Raw genomic sequence first — 22473 nt, 5'->3', positions numbered from 1 at the left:
GATAACTTTACTTTCGTGAAGTGGAATGCATAAGACATCTTCAGCTGCAGAACCATCTTTAAGTGTAATAAATCTGTCTCTCATTTTTTCAGAGGCCCTTAGAGGAATGCAAATTTTCAAATTGAAATATTTTTTCTTGTTCCTTTAAAATCTAGAGCTCACATCATTTTTTTGTTGTTGTTGAATTCATTATATCTTGTTTGCTGGTGCACTCATTCGGTATGGTCTTATTTCACTTTGGCTTGTCTACAGTCCCAGAGGTTAGTTCAGTGATTTTATTTCTATTTTATTTCTTGTTCAAGAAGCCTTCATCGTTGAAAGCAAAGTGGGGTCATTTCTTTACTGCTTCAATTAATTATAAGTATGGCTATGGTGCCACAGCCTTATACAGACTATCTATAGTAAAAGTCATTATGAAGATGATTGTGTGAATATATTTTCAAGTAGGAAAACAAAGGGTTGAGTTTGTTTCTTTTTGCCTTACAGTTTAAACAAAGGCTTTTTAGTCTTGTGGAGTTTTTATACTTTCTTGTGCACACTATAATTACATCATTCAGTATGTGGTAGAAAAAAAAAATAGAAGACAGCTGGATGTGTTTATTAAGATATGCAAATTTAAGTTTAACCTCCCAGCTGATATAGAAAGGAAATAACACTTTTCGCCTTCTTGCAGATAGATGTTTGGGTTTTGTTTTGTTTTCTAAATTGGCTGAATTTGTCCAACTGTGTGGAAAATAAGTGCATAGAGAGAGACTGGATGTCTTTATCAAAAGTAAAACACTTCCCGTGGCTCTGATAAATATAATTTTTGCCTAAATAGTAGAGAATATATGGAAACTCAGGTAAGATTGTCTGTATATTATTTATGAAGAGACATCCACTATTGCATCCCACAGAGAATTCTAATCCATCCAGTTCTTAAAAGAATTTTAAATTTCTCAGTGCTACTGACCTTTGCAAAGACTGATCAATACACAACTATGCAGTTAATAAGCCAAGATTCAGGCAGCATATGAAAGATTCATAGAAATCTTTTATTGGTGATAAAATCAGTGAAAATAAGCAGAAAATTCTTTCTCTTTAAACAGCTCAGAGCTGTGACATATATATATGTATATACATGTATATATGTATTTAGCTCAGCTTTAACAGAACAGATTATCTTGCTTTTCTGTTTCTCCAGCAGACTTTTTAGGAGCCCTAAATGTTCATGTCATGTTTAGTTCTTTAAAGCTAAATTTCTGGAACTGCAAATTTCACACTTGTATTTTTCACTTAATTGCAGCAGTTTTGTTTTTGCCCAGTCCTTGCAAATGACACAATAGTTTTTGTTTGTTTGTTGGAAACTATTAGGAAGAGTTTTGGGGTTGATGGCATGTGGTGCTACAAATAATATGTCCTGTGAACCCCATGAATCTCAGCTGCATAAGACTTTAATCTCTACAGTTGTTTATCCCTACCAGTCCATGATTCTATGAAGTTGGTTTTTTCTTCGCAGCACCATAAATGCAGAAGACAAAAAAATCCTATGACAGAAAGCAGCACTGAATGGTTTCACACCTAGAAATCCGTATTCACAACCACCTGCATTAAATGGGATGAGTAGAATCATACAACAAATTATTTTCATAAATTTGCAAAAAAAAAGTTTGTTTGTTTGTTTTCCCTTTCTGGCTAATCTGACATTTCTCTAAGCACTGTTTTGACTCATTTGTATTTGCCAGTTTTCACACAGTACCAGTTTCATTTACATTGAGTAATACATCACCTCAGTGATAACACCACTATCTTCTCTCAAAATATTTTGGAATCACTTTGTTTTTTGAAGAATCAGACTTGGTGCTGGCCACCAATTTATGAAAACAGTTTTTAAATGCACTACTAATGCCTGTGACTGATTCATTACAGCAGAGCATAGTCATAACACTGTAGTTTTTTGGGGGGAAAACAAACAAACAAACAAACAAAAACAGTTCTTTTAAAGAATCTAATTGAAAATGTTTTGATGAAATAAAATAATACTCAATGGCAAAAATCTTATTCATCGATTTTTTTTTTAATTTCTATTATCAGTAGTCACCCAAGTTGCAAGCATTGTTTCTGCTTCATGAATGAATAATTAAAAAGACAGAGGGTTAAAATTAAATTATCTTATTCTGATTTTATATTTTTTTCACTTCTCCTCCAAAATATCATAGAATCATAGAATGGTTTGAGTTGGAAGGGAGCTTAAAGATTGTCTTGTTCTAACCTTCCTTGCCATGAGCGGGGACACCTTCCACTTGCTCAAAGCTCCATTCAACCTGGCCTTGAAAACTTCCAGGGATGGGGCATTCAGAGGTTCCCCTGGGTGACCTGTTCCGGTGCCTCACCACCATCTGAGTAAAGAATTTCTTCTTTATATCTATTCTAAATGTCTTTTAGTTTAAGACCATTACCCCTTGTCCAATCACTACAGTCCCTGATAAAGTGTCTCTCCCCATGTTTCCGATAGGCCTCCTTTAAGTACTGGAAGGCTGCCATAAGATCTTTCTGGATCTTTCTCTGCTCTAAACTGAAAAGCCCCAACTTTCTTCACAGAAGAGTTGATCCATCTCTCTGATCATCTTCAAGGCCCTCTTCTGGACTTTTCTTACGCTGGGGGGGCCCTGAGCAGAACATAATAATCTATGTGGGGTCTCATAAAAGCAGAGTAGAAAGAAAGAATCTTGACGAGTTGGTCATTCTTCTTTTGATGCAGCCCAGGATATGGCTGGCTTTCTGAGTTGCAAGCAGACATTGCTTGCATTGATTGACATTCATTTTTTCCTTTATAATTTCCCTAAGTCCTTCACCACAGGGATTCTCTCATTGCCTAGTTTGTATTCATGTTTGGGATTGCCCAGACGCAGGTGCAGGATCTTTAATTTGGCCTTGTTGAACTTCATGAGGCCCACCTCTCAAGCCTGTCAAGGTCCCCCTGGATGGCATCCCTTCCATCCAGTCTGTTGACTGCACCACACAGTTTGGTGTCACTTGCAAACTTGCTGAGGGTGCACTCAATTTCACTGTCCATGTCACTGACAAAGATGTCAAATAGTATCAGATCAGTCCCAATACCAAGCCCCGAGGAACAGCACTTGTCACTGGTCTCCACCTGGACATCAAGCTGTTGAATACAACCCTTTAAGTGATACCATCCAGCCAACTTGATATTGACCAAGCAGTCCATCTGCCAAATCCATGTCTCTCGAATTTAGAGACAAGGATGTTGTGCAGGATGCTATCAAATGCTTTGCACAAGTCCAGGTAGACAATGTCAGTTGCTCATCGTCTGCTCTAGTTAAAATTCTTCCTGAGCATCTCTTAAAATGCATGGCAATGACTATTCTTGAAACAGAAGTGTTACCAAGACTATTCACTTTACCCATTTACATTTACCCATTACTATTTCACTATACCCATTATTCGTAATTTTTTCTGTGTTACTCATATGGTCCCATTTTAAATATCTCAGCATTGGAATAGTAAAAAATATATATATATATATAATAAAAAAATAAAACAAACAAAAACATAAAAACATAAAAATTAACTTTGTATAGAATCTAGTCTTTTTACAAGAATGATACTTAACACAGAATTCAGTCCTATCACAGTAATATGGTGAGGATCTGTTAGTGTTAAAAGCTAACCTGAAAGAGAAGAAACTCTAGATAATAAAAACAACAACAATGACAACAAAAAACAACTCTGTAACACCATGAAAACCATAGAATGGCTTGGGTTGGAAAGGACCTTAAAGATCTAGTTCTACTCCCCTTGCCATCCCTTGCCTTGGGCAGGGATGCCACCCACTAGATCTGGTTTCCTAGGGCCTCATTCAGCCTGGCCTTGAACACCTTCAGGGATGGGGCATCCACAACCTCTCTGGGCAACTGTTTCAGTTCCTCACTACCCTCTGAGTAAAGAATTTCGTCCTAGCCTCTAATCTAAACCTCCCCTCTTCCAGTTTAAAACCATTCCCTCTTGTCCTGTCACTGTCTGCCCCAGCAAAAAGTTATTTTCCATCTTTTTTATAAGCCCTCTTTAAGTATTGAAAAGCTGCAATAAGGTCACAGAAGAGCTTTATTTTCTTTAGGCTGAAGAGCCCCATTTCTCTCGGGCTTTCTCAACAGGAGAGGTGCTCCAGCCCTCTGATCTTCCTGGCTCTCCTCTGCACCTGATTTAACAAGTAGGTCCACAGGTAGGTCCCCTTGTGCTAGGGGCCCCAGACCTGGATGCAGTACTCCAAGTGTGGCCTCACAAAGGCAGAGTGGAGGGGGATTATCATGTCCCTTGACCTGCTGGCCACATCTCTGTTGATGCAGCCCAGGATGCAGTTGTCCTTTTCAGTTGCAAGTTTGCACTGCTACCTCATGTCAAGTTTTTCATTCTCCAGAACCCTCAAGTCCTTCTCTGCTAGGTTGCTGTCAATGAGTTCTCCACCCAGTCTGTGCTCTTGTCCCACGGTCAGCATTCAGGCATAGTTGATGATTGCCACCACAACTTCCTCTAACAGATTTCCAAACAGCCTGAAAAAGGTTGTGGAGGAAATACTCTGACAGTTCTCATTACACACAGTGGCTTGCCAGCATACCTCTGACAATCTTTAATAATAACTCCCAAGTCATACTAATCTGAAAAAGGATAATTAAACTTGTTTAAAGCCACCTCCTGTTTCTACCAGACACAGTGAAGAAGTTTTTTATAGTGGAACAACAGCTGACAGGAAGACTATGAAGCCTTCAACACAAGAAAAAGCCTACTATTGTATGCAATTATATGAATTGCTTTGACACCTGTTGCACATTATGCTGGTAAGAAATACCATCAATCATCTAAATATGGTATTGGGAACCACATGTCTGAAAGACAGGGAAAAAAAAATCCATTGTACCTGGTATCATCTACTTTATTGTGTGTATGTATTCACACCACTGATGTACAGACGACAGTTCTGATACCTTATTGGATTAACTTCTTCAATTTCACTTAGTTCTGCAATTGTACTTGGTTTATTTGCTTGTATTCACATTTTCCTGGGCTTTACACATTCCAAATTACATATATGCAAAAAATTTGTTTTGAAGTGCTTCATAAATAACCTGAGGGCCATGATGTTATGACTATGTTGGTATTGCTTCCTAGCAATATAAGTTCATAAGCAATATAAGATCATAAGTTTGATCTTGACTTTTGAAGAAAGCGAGGAAAGTGCATATATGTATTACTATGATCAACTCTGTGGAAAAGCAAGTTTAGAGTAAGAAAATTAATTATTGGGAAGACAATAATTTATGAGGTGCACAAAAAAAAAATCAGAGACAAACATTTACTGTGCAGTGTAAGCAAAATGCTGGGAAGAAACATGAAGTTTGAATCTATGATTATGGGATAAATGGAAGAGAGAATAGAATAGCAGGGAAACTCGTGGGAACCGTATTTATCAGAAATGGAAAAATAATTTGGGAAATATATAAGAATGAGGGGGTGAGGGACTTGAACATGAGGAGATGGGACACCAATTTTGAGTGAGCTCTCAAATTTCCTTCCTCTCATCCACGTGTGCTGGAATCAAGTATCTATTTTCCTGTCTATTTATATACTGCTGTCTCTGCAACTCTTGAGAGTTCAGTTCTGGGGAAACTTGCCCCTTGGAAGAGACCTATATCTCCTGATTAGACATATTACGCATCCTCTGTGTTACAGAGGAATGTGGAAAGCCCTTTCCTTTCATCCCCCATATGTTCATAATAAGACTTCTTTTCTAGAATAACTTTTTGCAGAAGATCATGGTAACACAGTAAATACAACTGATTAATCTTAAGCAATATTACAATGGAGCTCCAAGGTCATTACTGACAAGTCTAGATTCATCTCTAAGTAGAGATGAATCTTTTATGTGATCTAAAACCTTTGTGTACACTCAAATTTTCTAGAACTTTAACTCTGCATTGTGGTTTTTAAAGAAAGTCTGGTGATTCAAGCTGGGGATCAGTTGAATGAGACATTCCAGAGACGAAATCCCCAAGTGTCCTATTTCATGAGTTTTTCAATTTTTTCTATACTTATTGCACACCCATAGGGCAAAAACAGTGAGTTTGGCATAGCTTCAATTGCACTTGACATCTATTCTGGCAAGCCAATAGAAATTGTTGCTCCTATAGAAAAGTAACACTGGAGTAACACTGAAATTCAGTCTTCAATCACATCTCATTATTTATTATTATTATTATTATCTATGTTTGTTTTTTTTTTTTTTTTTAGACTAAGCTCTTCAAAGTATATGGTAACTCCTACTGCCTGGTCACAAACAGAACATAATGCTCAGAAAATCAACCAAACATTGATTTTTAATCAGTCATTTTGAAACTGAGAAGGACAAGTTAATATTTCATACTTATATAGGTAAAAAAAGCAGGAGCTACAAAGTTAAAAAAGATTGTAACCTCAAATATTTCTGGTTTGAATCATTTTCAGGAAGTGTACACTCACTCTAGTTATGAGACACTATAGATGTTCTGTAGACTATAATATCATTTTCGTAAAGTGATGTTTGGATTTTGGTGATATGTAAGAAACAAAAATGACCAATTTATCTTCTACACTGTCTTCTACCCTACTCTGAATCTGGGAACAGAGTGACCGTAAAGGAGCAGTGGAGACGAAGTGTTACAGGCTAACCGCAACCCCCATTCCCCAGTACTCTTCTACCGCTTGGGGGAAGGCGTTGGAACGTGGAGGGGAAAGATGTCTTCAGTTCATTTTTTTGTTTGTTTCTCTCTCCTCTATCTTGTTACTAACAGATAATACATTTTATTAATCTCCCTATGCTGAGTCTGTTTTGCCCATGATGATAATTGCTGAGTAATCTCCCTCTACTTATCTCAACCCTTCAGCCACTTCCATTGTATTTTCTTCCCCCCCTTTTCTCTCCCCTTTAAAGAGAGGGAGAGAGCAGTTGTGGTGGAGTTTGGCTTCCCAGCTGAGTAAAACCACCACACCATCCCCGTAAGTCTTCAAAAAACATGGAGATGTATAACTTAGTGACATGACTTAATGGTAGACTTGGCAGTGTGCGGTTTAAGGTTGGACTTGATCATCTAGAGGTCTTTTTCAACCTAAATGATTCCATGATTCTGTGATTAATCTTTTCCAATTCATATCAACGCAGTGATATGCTCAGAATATTTTGCAATCTGAAAATAAATGGTTGGTGTTGTATTATTATGTGAAATTGCAAAAAGACAACAGATTTCTACAATCTAATTTGTAACACATTGCATTAGGAGTTTTTTATTCCCCCATGTTTATATACATTTAATATATATGTTCTGTACCAATGTAAAGTAATATTTTTTCTTTAATTAGAGTGTTTCATCTCATAATATATATCACTGTAAGCTAAAGAAGAAAAACAAACTGGAAATCTATATGAGGATAAGGTATTTAATAATAATTGAAAAGCAGGGTTGGAATAAACTTGGACAGATAATGTAATCCATCTCCAACTGAAACATTAGACATACCTCTATTTCATTAACTTAAACATTTATTAAAAATCCGCTAGTGATGGATGCTGCAAAACTCACACAGATAATCTATCCCAATGTTCAACCATCCTCACTGTTAAAATACTTTCTTCTAGTGAATCCCCTACCTCCCCCTTGCTTCACTTAAAGCCTATTACTCTTCATTATATCCATTATACCCATTATATAAAAATGTTTTAATCCTTTTTTTCCTGACATTTTTTTGAAGATGGTTTCCATGTGGTGTCTCAGTTTTCCTTTTATTTTATTTTTTTCCTCGACTGAAAAACCTCCAATCCTCTTTCACTGATCATTTTTTGAAGAGTTCTGTTCATTTTCAAGGCAATTATATTGTTGGGGATATGTATCACTTTGATGCATACTGACAATGCAGCAGTAATCAGCTTCAAAAAGAAGATCCCTCCTCACTGTTCACTGGCCAGCATCCACAGCTAGATAAAAGCTCTCAAATATTACAGTAAAACAAAGAACAATGCTGTCCCATAGCTGTGTACTCTATCAGGATAATACACTTACCCATACCATAAAGTTACCTAAAAAGACAGTGGATTTAGAGATAAAGATAATGTGATCATTGTGAACATAAATCTTATTATCTGTTTCACTTCCCAAAATCTACAAAGATCCCAGAATTCATTCAATTACATTTTTGATCAAATCATTCCAAAAGATATTCCTCTTTTTTTTTTTTTAATTTTTTTTTACTCTTAAAAAAATAAAATAGCTGGGACAGACTATACTTAAAGGGGGGAAAAAAGGTGAAAATGACATAAAAATAAGACCTTTATGCAAGGTGTAATACATTGTAATGAAAGCTTGTTTTTAGAAAATGAAGTTTATTTTGACAGTTCAAGATAAGCTTTCGTAGTTTAAAATAACTCAGAAGGTATTGTCCCTAAGTGGGGCCACAAAAAGCACAAATCTCTGAATGAAGACACAATCACGATAGGCAATAACTTTTAGAGTGGTCCCGCATTTACAATTTAGAACAAAAATAGACTTCCTGTTTATTCCTGATTTCAAAAACTCTTATTACAATTTTATTGGTTTCCATTACAATTGGAAAAGAAAATAAAATTAAACTTTCAAGCATAAAAGCCACTTAGGTAAAGCATACAAAAAGTTTTAAGGAATTCATACAAGGAATTGTGTTTTGAGATTTTTCAAACAGAAGGTTCAATCTATCTAACCACTTATCTACCTATCTACATTGGAAAATGTGCCTGTGAAAAAGAAATATATACATATATATATATATATTCTTGCACTTGTTAGGAGACTGCTTGTTTGAAAAAAAAATAAAATAATAATAATAATAAAAAAAAAAACATATTAAGAATTTATGTGACACAAAGGAGTTACAGGTTACATGGGAAATGCATTTACTGGTAGCTATGATGACCTGAGAGAAGTTTACTTAGAATTTTAAATATTATTGCTCTGTCTCAAAATTAATCTAATCCAATTGAGCAGAAACATGTTATAAGGAGACACAAGCTATTCTGGGATACTCCGTGCTGCATCTCTGGGCAGCAGCAGTGATGACTTATGCCTGTAACAACCAGCTGAAAATCTCTACACTGATGGCTTTTTCAGGACTTCTGCCCATCCTAACCAAAATTAATGCAAATAACTTGTCCACTAGTATGGCCATCTGTTACTTTCGCATACTGCCGACACAAAAGGTATTGTGCCAATTTCAGTGTTGCAGGCTAAGAGGGATTTAGAAGGCAGCAAATAGAGAAATCTCAGTACATTAAAAACAGAAAAGAGGTCTATCCTTGGGAAATCCTACTACAAGGGCTTGCAGTCTACCTGATACATTAGCAAGACTGCTAATGCTAAAAGAGTTTCATAAAGAGTCAGCATTTTTCTGGGCTACCAGATAGACAGTAGCTCAAGAAACTGATTCCCCCACATCTCAATGTCCATGATACTACATCTAGAGTACATGTCTAGAGCCCATGAGGAGCTGGGATTCCCAGTCCATTAACTGGTGAAGTTTCATGGAGGGCCACCAAGCTGATCAGAGAAAGAAACAGTAGCCCTGTGAAGATAGGCTGAGAGAACTGGGCTTCTTCAGCCTGGAGAAAACATGGCTTAAGGGGGACCTGACAGTAGCCTCCCAATATTTCTGGAGAAGTCAAGATGACAAGGCCAAGCACCTCCAGGAGTGCTTGGTGGAAATATGATGGGCAAGGAGCATAAATAGGGAAATGAGAGTTTCTGACTGCATGCTGATAGGCACATTTTCCCATCAGGATGGTCAATAAGTGAAACAGGTTGGCCGAGAAAGTTGTGCAGGCTCAATCCTTGGAGGCTACCAAGAGTAGACTAGATAAAGCCATGAGCAGCCTGGCCTAACCTCAGAGATGAGAGTGCTTAGTGAAAACTGCTGCCCTGGAGACTTTCTAATGTTCTTTTGAACTTCTATTATCCTGCAATCCTACATATAATCAGTGAAGAAGATGGTGCTCGTTCAGGAGATCCCTGAAACTACCACATTTTATGCTTTATACTGTCTTGCAGCACAAACTAAAAGATTCATGAAAACAGAAGTAGAATGTTTTTCCATAGAACTTACTGCTAACATGATGAATAAGAAATTCAGGGTCCAAACTCATTGGTATTAATGTAAATGGAGAGGACCTAGCTGCCTGAGATTTGTGTTCTGTGAAAGAGTGGGCAACTGCTGACAAATCAGATTTCTGTCTGATTCTTCTACATGCACAGTGATTGGTACTTAGACTTAAAAAACCTCTGGTATGAGTGTGTAAAAATATCCATGAAGAGGACACAGCTGTAAGCGAAGCATACACAGAACTGATTTGTTTTACTGTGGTAAAGACAAATTTCTACTAGACTCTCATTTTAATAAGTAAAAATTTAGAAGCAAGTCATACCTCAGTGAAGGGATGCATTATCACTCTAGAGATGTATTACTGTAAACATAGAAAAATATCATACACATAATAAAAGGAAGGTAACTATCTAAATTGCATCCTGTTTTTAAAAATCTAATTTACCTGCTGTTTGCATATCTTTCTTTGAAGTGGATATGAGAAATCAGAGAGATGAACCAAAATAGCATAAAAGTGATTCATTTAATTATGTTTTAAAATATTATTTTAAATATATTTTAAAATATTATAATTATATATGTAATATAATATATTCAAAATATTTTTGGAAAGTAAAATTGAGGTCATTGGGAAACGGAGCTAACACAGTAATAAAATGAATATATAAAGAAATATATCAACAAAGAAAAAAGTAGTTCTTAAATAATTTGAAATCCTCACACTACTTGATAAATGTTTTTCTAGCAACCTAGAAGATGAAGATGTCTAGGAAGATGTTTTATCTTACAGAACACAAAGTGCTACAAAATTCAAAGATAACTGGTAGGACACAGAACACAAGTGAGTCAACTCTACAAATTCTAGTGAAAACATACAGATACCCCATAGATATCCGTATATATCCATATATACCGTGTGGTCCTCACAGGTTTTGTCCCACTTATGTTTTATTTTAGTGACTTATATAAATTTGCCTTTAATGTCATCCACACAAGATTTTTTTTTTTATACACTGTTCTTTTTTCTTAAAGAAATACAGTAATGCAGATCAATGTATTATTCCAATTCCATTAATATAGCAGAGGCATCAAAAGATAATTTGAAATATATATTGTGTTTCTCCAAGCCTATCTTTAAATTGAAAGACAGTGATACCAAGAAATGGTGTATATATCTATATAGATATATATCTATATAGATATATATCTATATATATATATCTATATATATATATATCTATATATAGGTATATATCTATATAGATATATATCTATATAGATATATAGATATATATATTTACAAACTTCTAACTTTGACTAACAAAAAACAATTTGGCAGAACAGAGAAAGTTTTGAAATCTATGTTATTGACTTTTGTAAGGCTGAACCATATTGCACACTCAAGGATCTGATCTATTGCACACTCAAGTCTCCAAAATCTATCTGCCCCTCTTTTTTTCCAGAAATATCTTCCTTACTAGTAATTGGATCACCACAAAATAAATTAATTCATGATCTTAATGAGTTATGGATCTAAATGGCATAATTCAGAGCTAAGTATGACAAAGTTATACCACAGTCACACCTCTCTTTTGTTAGAAGTGGGTGTCACCATTCATGGAATCTAGTAGAGTAGGACATCAATTTTGTTCAAATGAATGCTGGTGCCTCTTTCATTTTTGAAAATAAAATAAAATAAAATAAAATAAAATAAAATAAAATAAAATAAAATAAAATAAAATAAAATAAAATAAAATAAAATAAAATAAAATAAAATAAAATAAAATAAATCATCAGAACAGTGTGATGTCATAATAATTACCAGGACCAAAAATCTCCAACTCTTTCTGAAGCTACTATTTCTACATATCTTTTTCATTAGAAAAAAAAAAAAAAAAACACACACAAACAAATAAACCATTTTTTATTTGTATATCTTATAGATGAAGTTGCCCAACATGAAGAAATAAACCTTGTCCTGTGCAAACGGTCAGTAATCCTTTATACATATAGTCATTTAACAAGTTTAAGTAGAGCAAGTGCTTGATTCTGCACCTGAGAGGGGGCAACACTGAGTGGGGGATGAGCAGCCCTGCAGAAAGGGATGTGGGGTTCTGGTTAATGGCAAGCTGAATGAGTCAACAGTGTGCACTGACAGCTAAAAGAGCTAAACATATAACTAGGTGCATCAAACACAGCATTGCCGGTCAGTCAAGGAAAGGGATTGTCCCACTGTACTCTGTGCAGGTGTGGCCTCGCCTTGAGTACAGAGTACAGTTTTGGATGCCAAAATATAAGTACATGAAATCATTTGAGATTGCCCAATGGAAAGCAACATAAGATTGTGAAAGGTCTAGAGGGGAAGATGCACAAGTGTGGTGGTTTTACTCAGATGGGCAGCCAAACTCCAACACAACTGCTCTCTCAAAGAAAATGGGAAAAAATACCAAGGAAAGGTCTCAAGAGTTGAGACAAGGACAGAGAAATCACTCGGCAATTATCGTCATGGGAAAAACAGACTCAGTGTAGGGAGATTAATAACATTTATTACCTATTAGTAACAAGGTAAACCAGTGGGAAAACAAAACAAAACAAAACAAAACAAACAAACAAATAAAAAAACTAAAGACACCTTCCATCTTCCATCTACCCTCTTCCACCTCCTTGGGGAGCCAAGTGGCAGAGGGGAAGAGGGAAACAGGGGAATGGGGGTTGTGGTCAGTATCTAACACTTTGTTTCTGCCACTCCTTCATGGTGACTCTCTTCCCCTGCACAAGCATGGGTTTCCTCCCACGGGATGCCATCCTTCCTGAACTGATTCTACGTAGACTTCCCACAGGCTGCAGCTTTTCAAGAACTGCTCCAATGTGGATCCTCCATGGGTGGCAGCTCCCCCCAGATCTGCTGCTCCTGCATGGGTTCCTCTCCACAGGCTGCAGCTCTGGCCTGAGGCCTGCTCCGGCAGGGGCACTCCATGAGTCACAGTTTCCTTCAGTTCAGACCTACCTGCTCCACCATGGGTTTCTCCACGGGCTGCAGCATGAAGATCTGCTCCACCGTGAGACCCATGGGCTGCAAGGGGACAGCATGCTCCACCAGGGGCCTCTTCACAGTCTGCAGAGGAACTTCTGCTGCGTGTCTGGAGCACCTCCTGCCCTCCTTCTGCACTGACCTTGGGGTCTGCAAGGCTGTTTCTCACTCCTTGCTCTCCCAGCTGCTGCTGTGCAACAGTTTTTTTTCTTAACTTTGTTCTCACTGAGGTGCAAACAACATCGCTTATCAGCTCAGCTCTGGACAGTGGCAAGTCCCAAAGGAAGAAGAGCAACTGGTAGCACAGAGGCAAACCTATCTGAGCCACCTGTGAAATCTGACACATTGTGGAAAGATATTGCTACCTCCGTAGAGAAGTTGGTTGTAAAATATTTCATGTAGATGCTCATGTACCCAGGAGCTAGGCCACTGAAGAACAACAAAACAACCATCAGGTGGATCAGACTGCTAAGACTGAAGTGGCTCAGGTGTATCTGGACTGGCAACATAAGGGTAAATTATTTTTAGCTCAGTGGAATTATGACACTTCAGGCCATCAAAGAAGAGATGCTACATACAGATGGGCTCCCGATCAAGTGGTGAACTTGGCCACGGACAATATTGCACAGGTGATCCATGAATTTGAAATGTGCTGCAATCAAGCAAGCCAATTGGTTAAAGCCTCTCTGGTATGGAGGATGATGACTGAAATATCAATACAGGGAGGCCTGGCAAATTGATTATATCACACTCCTACAAATACACTAAGTGTCATTGGCTTACACTGGTGAAAGCAACAACTGTATGGCTGGAAATACATCCCGTGCCCCACACCACCACCCAGAAAACTATCCTGAGCCTTGAAAAGTAAGTCATATAGCAACATGGCACCCCATAAAGAACTGAGTCAGACAACGGGACTCATTTCTGAAACATCGTGGGATGTATTTGTCATATATAGTTTCATATATGACAACACAACTTTTCCTAAAGCTTTAATCACTGGAAGTTGTCTTTTAAAATAGATGTTGGTTATTAAAAAAAAAAAAAAAAAAAAAGAGAGAACAAACAAACACCTCTATGAGATGTGACCAAACCTATTATTTCCCTTCTCCAAAAAAGGTGAAACTATAACTTGGAATTTGATGTTCAGATTTTGATTTTACACATTTAGTTGTATTCAGAACTGAAATGGTGTAGCATTTTATTGCCTGACTATACATGGCTATAATACATATGCCTGACTATACATGGCTATAATAAACAAATGGTGTTCTGATTATTGTGTAAGATCAACTTAAATAAATTAAAAAAAAAAAAAAAAGTTTTCCGAGTGTGAATTGTCCTGGATTACAATTTATATAATTGAGAGACACTGTAAATGTCTTATTCCAAACTATTCACTTTCTTAATCACTGAAGATCTTAATGTGCAATGGAAGACTACTCAGCATGATTAAAAATATCACATCTTTGGGATCAAAGTCACCAAGTGAAACATTAGAGGGACAGAGAGAAAACAGGATCTGCTGAGGGAAAAGTAGCATCACAACTCTGTGTGATTTTCCCAGATACTGGGAAAATCAATACTGTAATAATTAAACTTGTAGAGGTACAATATTCTTATATATTTCAAATTCTTTCTGTCTAAGACTTGGGAATGGAGCTAGGGGCTTAATTAAACTGCAGTATACTACTAAGAAACTCTTGTGGCACTGATATGGACCTTGACATAAAAATTTAGAGTCCAAATGAAACAGCATTCAGAGGAAAAAATGAGATATAAGAATATACATTTGCAAATTTTTGGCATTCAGTGTGTTTATTTGTGATAAATAATGTTTTTTAAAGTTATCCTTCAGATGTATTTTCACCTGTTGGAAAGAATATCTAATCTGTTAGAATTTGAAAAAAAATAAACATTTTTTTTTAATTGTCAGAGGAGGAAAGAATCATAATTAAGGAACAATGAAGGGCCCTCTTTTTTTTTTTTTTTTTTACTAAATCTGTTCTGAGTTGCAAGTGTTTACCTATGTGCTGCTATGTACCTAAGCCTAAAATTAAGTACACTTATTGCACAGTCTTGATGATATGAATAAAGTGTATATGTCTATATGAATGAATAAATCCGAGTTTTCACACTCAATTTATAGCAGTAAATGTAAGCTTTGCAAACATTCTTATATGCCCTTTTGATATGCCAAAAATATATCAGGTTGTCAGAACATTAACCTATAAAGCAGTAACATCGGAATTCAATAGACCTTTGGACTTTATGCATCAGACTTATTCACCAATGAATACGTGTTTCATAAGTTTGAGAAAAAAAAAAAACTTTCATTTTAAAAGAAATTATAATAAGTAGAAATGTTTCTGAATAGAAATTAAAATGAGAAGTGAGAACAATAACAGATAATTGGGTCTATAAGGGAAAATAAAACCACACAGTCTGAGATGATGAATGTGCCTGAGAATTCCTAGTCAGAAAATCCATAAATTGGGGTGAGGCAATGAAGGACAAGAATGATCCACCATGTCAAAAACATTTAATAAGTCAAGTGAGATAAGAATTAAGTATGACTTTTGGGTTAAGCCACAAGCAAGTAATAAATAACTAGTGAGGGCTCTCTCATGAGAATAACCAGAACAAAGCCAGATTGAAAAAGACCAAAGATTTTACATACTAAAGGAAAATCTAAGAAAAAGAAAAAATCTAAGAAAAAAAATCAAAGAAATATTAAAGCAGAAAAACAGGAGAAAAAAAAATAAGAAAAGAAGAGAGAAAGTATTTTATAGGTGGATACCTAAGGGAACCACAAACTGAAAAAAAAAAAAAAAAAAAGGCAAAGTAGACAAGTGTCCTCGTTTCAGCTAGGATAGAGTTAATTTTCCTCCTAGGAGCTGGTAGGGTGCTATGTTTTGTATTTAGGATGAGAAGAATGTTGATAACACACTGATGTTTTAATTGTTGCAGAGCAGTGCTTACACTAAGCCAAGGACTTTTCAACTTCTCGATTTGTCCTGCCAGTGGGCAGGCTATTGGTGCAGCAGGAGCTGGGAGGGGACAAACCCAGGACAGGTGACCCAAACTGGCCAAAGGGCCATACCCTCTGATGTCATGCTAAACAGTAGATAGGGGTAGCTAGCTGGGATGGGGGGGCCGTCTGCTCGGCGATAAGCTGGGCATCGGTCAGCGGGTAGTGAGCAATTGCATTGTGCATCACTTATTCCGTACACATTAGTAGTAGCAGTACTATTATCATTTTTTTTTTTTTTCCTGTCTTAATAAACTATCTCTGTCTCAACCCACAGGCTTCATTTTCCTGATTCTCTCTCCCATCCCAGAAAGGGAGGGGAAGGGGGAGCAAACAGCTGTGTGGTGCTTAGCTGCCAGCCGAGTTAAACCACAACAAGGCAAGACAAGGTGAAACAAAAGAAAGACAGAGCATGCCAAGTGTTTAGAAAATAAGTGAAATAGCAAATCCAAGTTATGAGAATAAGGGAAAGAAGATAAAGGAATTTTATAGACAGTGAGGAACAGAATGATACAAGGAAAAATGGAAGCCACTACAAGGACCAGAACTGCTCACGTCATAATGGGGGAATCGGGTAGGGTGGGGAGGGTAGGGTGTCAGGAAGATTGAGACACCAAGATTTTAATGTCAACAAAGAAGAAGCAGGATAGGGGATGGAACATAGAAAATAAACAACTCAAAAGGAAAAAAATATGTGGATAAAGAAAGTACTTGCTCTTAGCAGGCACTAATGTATATTCATTTATAGATTATTCTCTGAAGGAACCTTGGAAACAATTTTCTTGTGTACTTTTTGGATAGGGAAAGAGGAATTCCACATACATGAGTATAGTAATATAAATTAATGGATTACTCATAATGTGCACATCACAAAAATGTCTGCCAAAGAGAAAGTACGCCAGTAACCCCTGCTTCATGACCCCACAATTCAAAGAATCATAGCATTATATAATAATTCAGGTTGGAGAAGAACTCTAAGATCATCACATCCAACCATTAACCTAACACTGCCAAGTCTACCATGAAACTATGTCCCTAAACACCACATCTACATATCTTTTGAACACCTTTCAGCGATATTGACTCAACTACTTCCCTGGGCAGAACTGTTCTCACAAACCTTTCACTGAATAAATTTTTCTTAATATCTAACCTAAACATCCCCTCGCACAACTTAAGGCCATTTCGTCTTGTCTCATCATTTGGTTCTTGGGAGAAGAGACCAATCCCCACCTCATTACAGCCTCCTTTATGGTGATTAGACAGCACAATGAGGTCTCCCCTGAGCTTCCTTTTCTCTAGGCTGAAAAATTCCAGTTCCCTCAGCTGTTCCTCATAACACTTGTTCTCTAACCCTTCACCAGCTTCGTTGCTCTTCTTTGGACATGCTCCATCACCTCAATGTCCTTCTTGTAGCGAGGGGCCCAACACTGAACACAGTATTAGAGGTGCGGCCTCTGGTTTGCTCACCAGAGCTGAATCAAGGGGGATAATCACTTCCCTAGTCCTACTGGCCACCCTATTTCCAATACAACCCAGGATGCTGCTGGTCTTCTTGGCCACCTGAGCATATTGCTGGCACATATTCAGCTGGCTACACACCAATACCCCCAGAGCCCTTTCCACCATGTAGCTTTCCAGCCACTCCTCTCCCAGCCTGTAATGCTGTATTTTGTTGTTGTGTCCCAAGTGCAGGTCCCAGCACTTAGCCTTGTTGAACCTCATACAGTTGGTCTCTGCGCACTAATCCAGTCTGTTCATATACCTCTGCAGAGCCTTCTTACCCTCAAGCAGATCAACACTCACCTCTAACTTAGTGTAATCTGCAAACTTACTGAGGATGCACTAGATCCCCTCATCCAAATAATTAATAAAATGATATTGAAGAGAACCGGCCTTGATACTGAGCCCTGCGGGACACCACTTGTGCCATTTCATGGCAGTGGAGACTACATACCTTTTTTCTTGCCATGATCAGTTGTGTTCATATAGTTTATCCCTCACTTTTAGTTGCTACATGTGTTAGAGCGTGGCAGACGGAACAAATGCAGCCGACTCAATATGAGTGGAAAAGCATAGTTCAACTTTATTATCTGGATAGCCTAACTTACATAGTGAACTTAACAGGGGCAGACAGTGTTTCACACAAGATTATTGGTCAAAAGCACTCAGACAAACAACTAGAAGAAAACAACCCCACCTGCAAGAAAACAACCCCCTTGTGATTAGCAGTCACGTAGACCTTGTCCTTGAGGCCAGCTGCTGGTAACAATATTTTTCTGAATTCCTCAATTGGGCGATGTGGGAACACTGTCGTGGGAGCTTCTCATAGTTGCCCTGGTAGCTTGGTTTGCTCAGCTACAGCAGGCCATGAGATTTTCTAAGGCCTACTCCTGGTTGCTTAAAGCAAGCTCAGATCGAACAATTGTTCCACGGACTCATGTCCATGCCCTTTGTGCCAATTCTCAACATACATGCAAAATGTTTCTCTAATCTTAAGGAAGACAGCTTGATCAAAAAGCAGTTAATTTCCTCACCTTAAGGTTTCATGATTATCAGGCCACATAGCTTCTGCTATTATTGCTTATAGCATGATGTCACAGCAACTAAAAACAGTCCATGTAGTAGAGTATTAACAAAATGCAACACGCAACATGTAATCAGATTTACATGTCTGCATCTGAACTAGCTGTCTAGATATTTTTTCAGGTTACTGGAGAGAAGAGAGACAGTGACACTTCTAGGCATGGTTCATTTCATCGTAACATACTTATCTAAAATAGATGCAATGCATTTATTCTGTGTGTGTCTAGTTCATTACTTAGATACGTGAAGTGTACATCTTTTAAGTTTGCGCAGTTTAATTCAACTCTTTGTTTCTGGATGATTACTAAACAACTAAAACGCACACTATGAAAATATGGTGAAAGGAAAACTGGTGGTGTTAGAAGCCATGGCAGAGGAAATCTTATCTGGAAATATGAGAGAGAAATGTAAGTTAAATTCACCTTGACATGGGCGGAGAAAATTAACTATGGAAAAGTATTACAGAAATGTGAGCAATGTTGCTTACTCTGATAAGAACAGAATATGGCAAAAAGATGTTTGAGTATCAATAGCTTGAAGGACTATGACAAGAGGAACAACTATGCAACAACAGAAATATTTGTTGGAAGCCCCTTCCAGGAGTTATCTAGTTGAAGGTCCCACTAAAAACAGGATTTTTGTCAGCACTAGATGAGGTCAGTTATGGCTTTCTCTACTCAAGTCATGAAGATCTCCAGAGCTGGCATTTCCACAGCGTGTCTGAACAGCTTGTTCCATTCCCCAAGGGTTTCAGGATTTTATTTTCTGATATAAATGTATACTTTATCAATTAGTTATATAAGAAAGACTAGAAGACTGGCAAAACTGAAGAGGGATCTTATATATATCACTTAAATAGCAAATAAAATATGGCTGAACAATTCTGTCCAAACTTGGAGAAAAGCACAAGAGACACTGGAAAAGAAATATTAAAAGAAAATAATTTTGATATTAGGGAATGGCAGCAAAGACAGAATTATTCCAAATCCGATTATTTTAAATGGTGGTCTCAGTATTAGATGGGATGTTGATTAAAAGCATCTGGGTAATATTTCTTATATGTTACAGATAACTACATTTAAATTTCTAGAAAGTTAATTAGGAAGGTAATGAAGAACTAAAAAGATTAAGAGGTGCTTCATATTGTTCTCAGCTAATGACTAATATCTATTTACCATACATATTTATATATTTCTAAAGTAGAATAAAAATATCCCTGGAACAAATTCTGCATATATATCTATGAGTGAAATTTTCAATTGCTTTTCAATAGTGTTCTTTCTTATTAGAACTTTACAGATAAATAAGTATGCAATCATGCTTCTAAAATTCATTGTTGCCAGACACTGTGTATGACATATAGTTATGTTTGACCACGCACAATAGTTTAACGGACAAGAATAAAACAGTCTTCAGTAAAACACAGTGTTTGCCTTTGTCACACCTAATATAATTGGTTGTGGAAATAACATAAAGAATGAGATAAGTGTTGTAATATGGAAAACCAGTGAACTCAGACACCTGTCCACATTAGCAATTTTAATTTATAGAATGACAAAAGAAAGCACACAGGTTGTCACCTGCTGCCATTCTGTTCTATTTCACAGACAACTCAAAGTAAGACAGTTATAAACTGAGGTCAGCATCAGTGGAAATAGGCACATATGTAAAGAGGAAAATAAAGCTAATCAAAAATTCATCTCAATCTGGAATTCTAACAGCTGCCACTATTTTGCAAAAGTAACAGTGTATATATCTGCAGACAGAGAAAAATGGTCACAAATAACAAGAGGTCCCAAAAAGCAACTCTACATAACAATCTGCTTGAATTGGGCAGCATGGAAGATAAAGCCAGGAACTGCAATCTGGGAGGGTTTACAGAGAGGATGGTGGAAGAAATTCTGTGTCCTGGAGAATTATCTGCTAGTGAGAATTACCTATAAGGCTCAGCCCAGCACCTGGGTGAAAATAAGATTTAGGGTTGAAAGAAGACAGAAGGGCTTCATTATTATCAGCCCTCATTTTCTTTGGAAACAGCTTTCCACCCCCTTGTAACTTTTGCTCTGGGCTTTCTTATCCTCTCAGCCTTAGCCCTTGACTCTAATCATAGTTTGCACATGAAACCCTAGATCTGACCCAGAGAAAACAGTGATCTGAAGAGAAATCTTCTGGTAGCATTACATTTATCTGAATGGCCATTTACAGCCCCTTTTTAGGTACAGCTACAGCCTTTCTCAACAATAAGTCCTACAGCCAGAAACTGGAGACCTTCCAGAGACTTTCCACTAAAGGAGAATCCTCTGCCTTAAGGCTTTTTTCTTTAGCAAACACTTTTCCAGACACTTTCAAGTGAATAAATGGGCTTTGACTTTCCCTCAAACAACCTCAAACCTATATATCACCTAATCTGGTCTTTATACATAGCAACATTAGTCTTTGCTTAGATGAGGAATTGCTGGGAGGAAATTTTTGACAGCCCTTAATTTAATTTCTTAGCTTCTTTCAAGCTCCACTCAATCTGGACAATCTTGGCTGAGTCACAGACCAAGTGAACCCAGATCCTCTAAATAATAAAGGTCTTCAGGTGAGAAAGTTCTGGCAGTCTTGTTTTACCTATGTTAGAATTCTTCCAGTTGCTCTTCAATGGGAGCCCAGGCCTTGATCTTTCTCTCCATTGTAATCCTATCTTCAGCTCTGTGGTGAGCATCAAAAAAAAAAAAGTCATAACCAAGTTCTCACAGATAAAGAATCCTTTGGAAAGAAAGCTTGTAGCCCGCAGTTCCCTTAGGTAGCTATTTCCAGCCCAAAGCCAACCTCATTTCCTGGCTTTATTTTTCTCACTGCCCAAACCATAGTCATAATCATTACCCTAGGCCTAATTAAAAGCTAACATGTGGCTGATCTGTATGCCTGAAATTTTCAACAATTAAACATTCCTTAGGAAAAACAAACAAACAAACAAAAATACTTTCTTATTACTCACCTTATCTAGAGAACTTCTTTCCAGTCTACTCCCACTGGGTCACAGAAGCACAGAGTTGTTGAGGTTGGAAGAGACTTCTGGAGGTAACCTGGTTCAACCCTCCTGCTCATGCAAAGACAGCTAGAGCACATTGCCTAGGACTATGTCCAGACAACTTTTGGATATCTCCAAGAATAAAAACTCCAAAGTCTCTCTTGGAAGTAGTTACTAGTGCTTAGTCACGCTCCTAGTAATGAAGTGTTTCCTGTTTCAGCCAGAACCTCCTGTGTTTCAGTTTGTGTCCACTGACTTGTTCTCCCTGTAGAGGGAGCTCTGGGCTTCCTCTTGAGCACCCCAGACTTTAACCAGATTGGGAACTCCTTGGGGCAGAATTCCTTTGGCAGCAATTTTTCAGACCTTCTCCATATTGAACTCCAGGCATTCTTCTAATCCATAACATAACATAACTCTAAACAAACCTCTCATATAAATTATATGTGTATTCCTGGTAACCTCTCAAAGGCTGAATTTCCTTGGGTAAGTGTTACTTCAGCAGCCCTAAGTTTCCTTCAGCACTTCCACGACAGATGGTTGCATCTTACTCAGAGGGAAAGTATAATTTTCAGATTAGGGTCAGAGCTGAGAAAAGAGAAAGAACGAAACTCCAGCTAGCATGTGTAATATGGGAAAGGAGCTCTTAAAGGA

At 37.3% G+C, this 22473-nt stretch overlaps 1 long non-coding RNA gene across 1 annotated transcript in view; it reads right to left on the bottom strand.

The window, feature by feature from the left end:
- Nucleotides 1–22032, bottom strand: part of LOC311430337 — a 29528-nt gene extending 7496 nt beyond the window's left edge. Inside the window, exons 1-2 of the long non-coding RNA XR_014688708.1 lie at nt 21790–22032; nt 21420–21500 (exon numbers count right to left, since the gene is read on the bottom strand). This is a non-coding gene — a long non-coding RNA (uncharacterized lncRNA). The remainder of the gene's footprint in view (nt 1–21419; nt 21501–21789) is intronic.
- Nucleotides 22033–22473: the final 441 nt, after the last annotated feature.

Source organism: Aythya ferina (assembly GCF_964211825.1).
Source record: "Aythya ferina genome assembly, chromosome: 1".
Classification (NCBI taxonomy): domain Eukaryota; kingdom Metazoa; phylum Chordata; class Aves; order Anseriformes; family Anatidae; genus Aythya; species Aythya ferina.
This window is presented reverse-complemented; position numbering and strand designations above follow the sequence as displayed.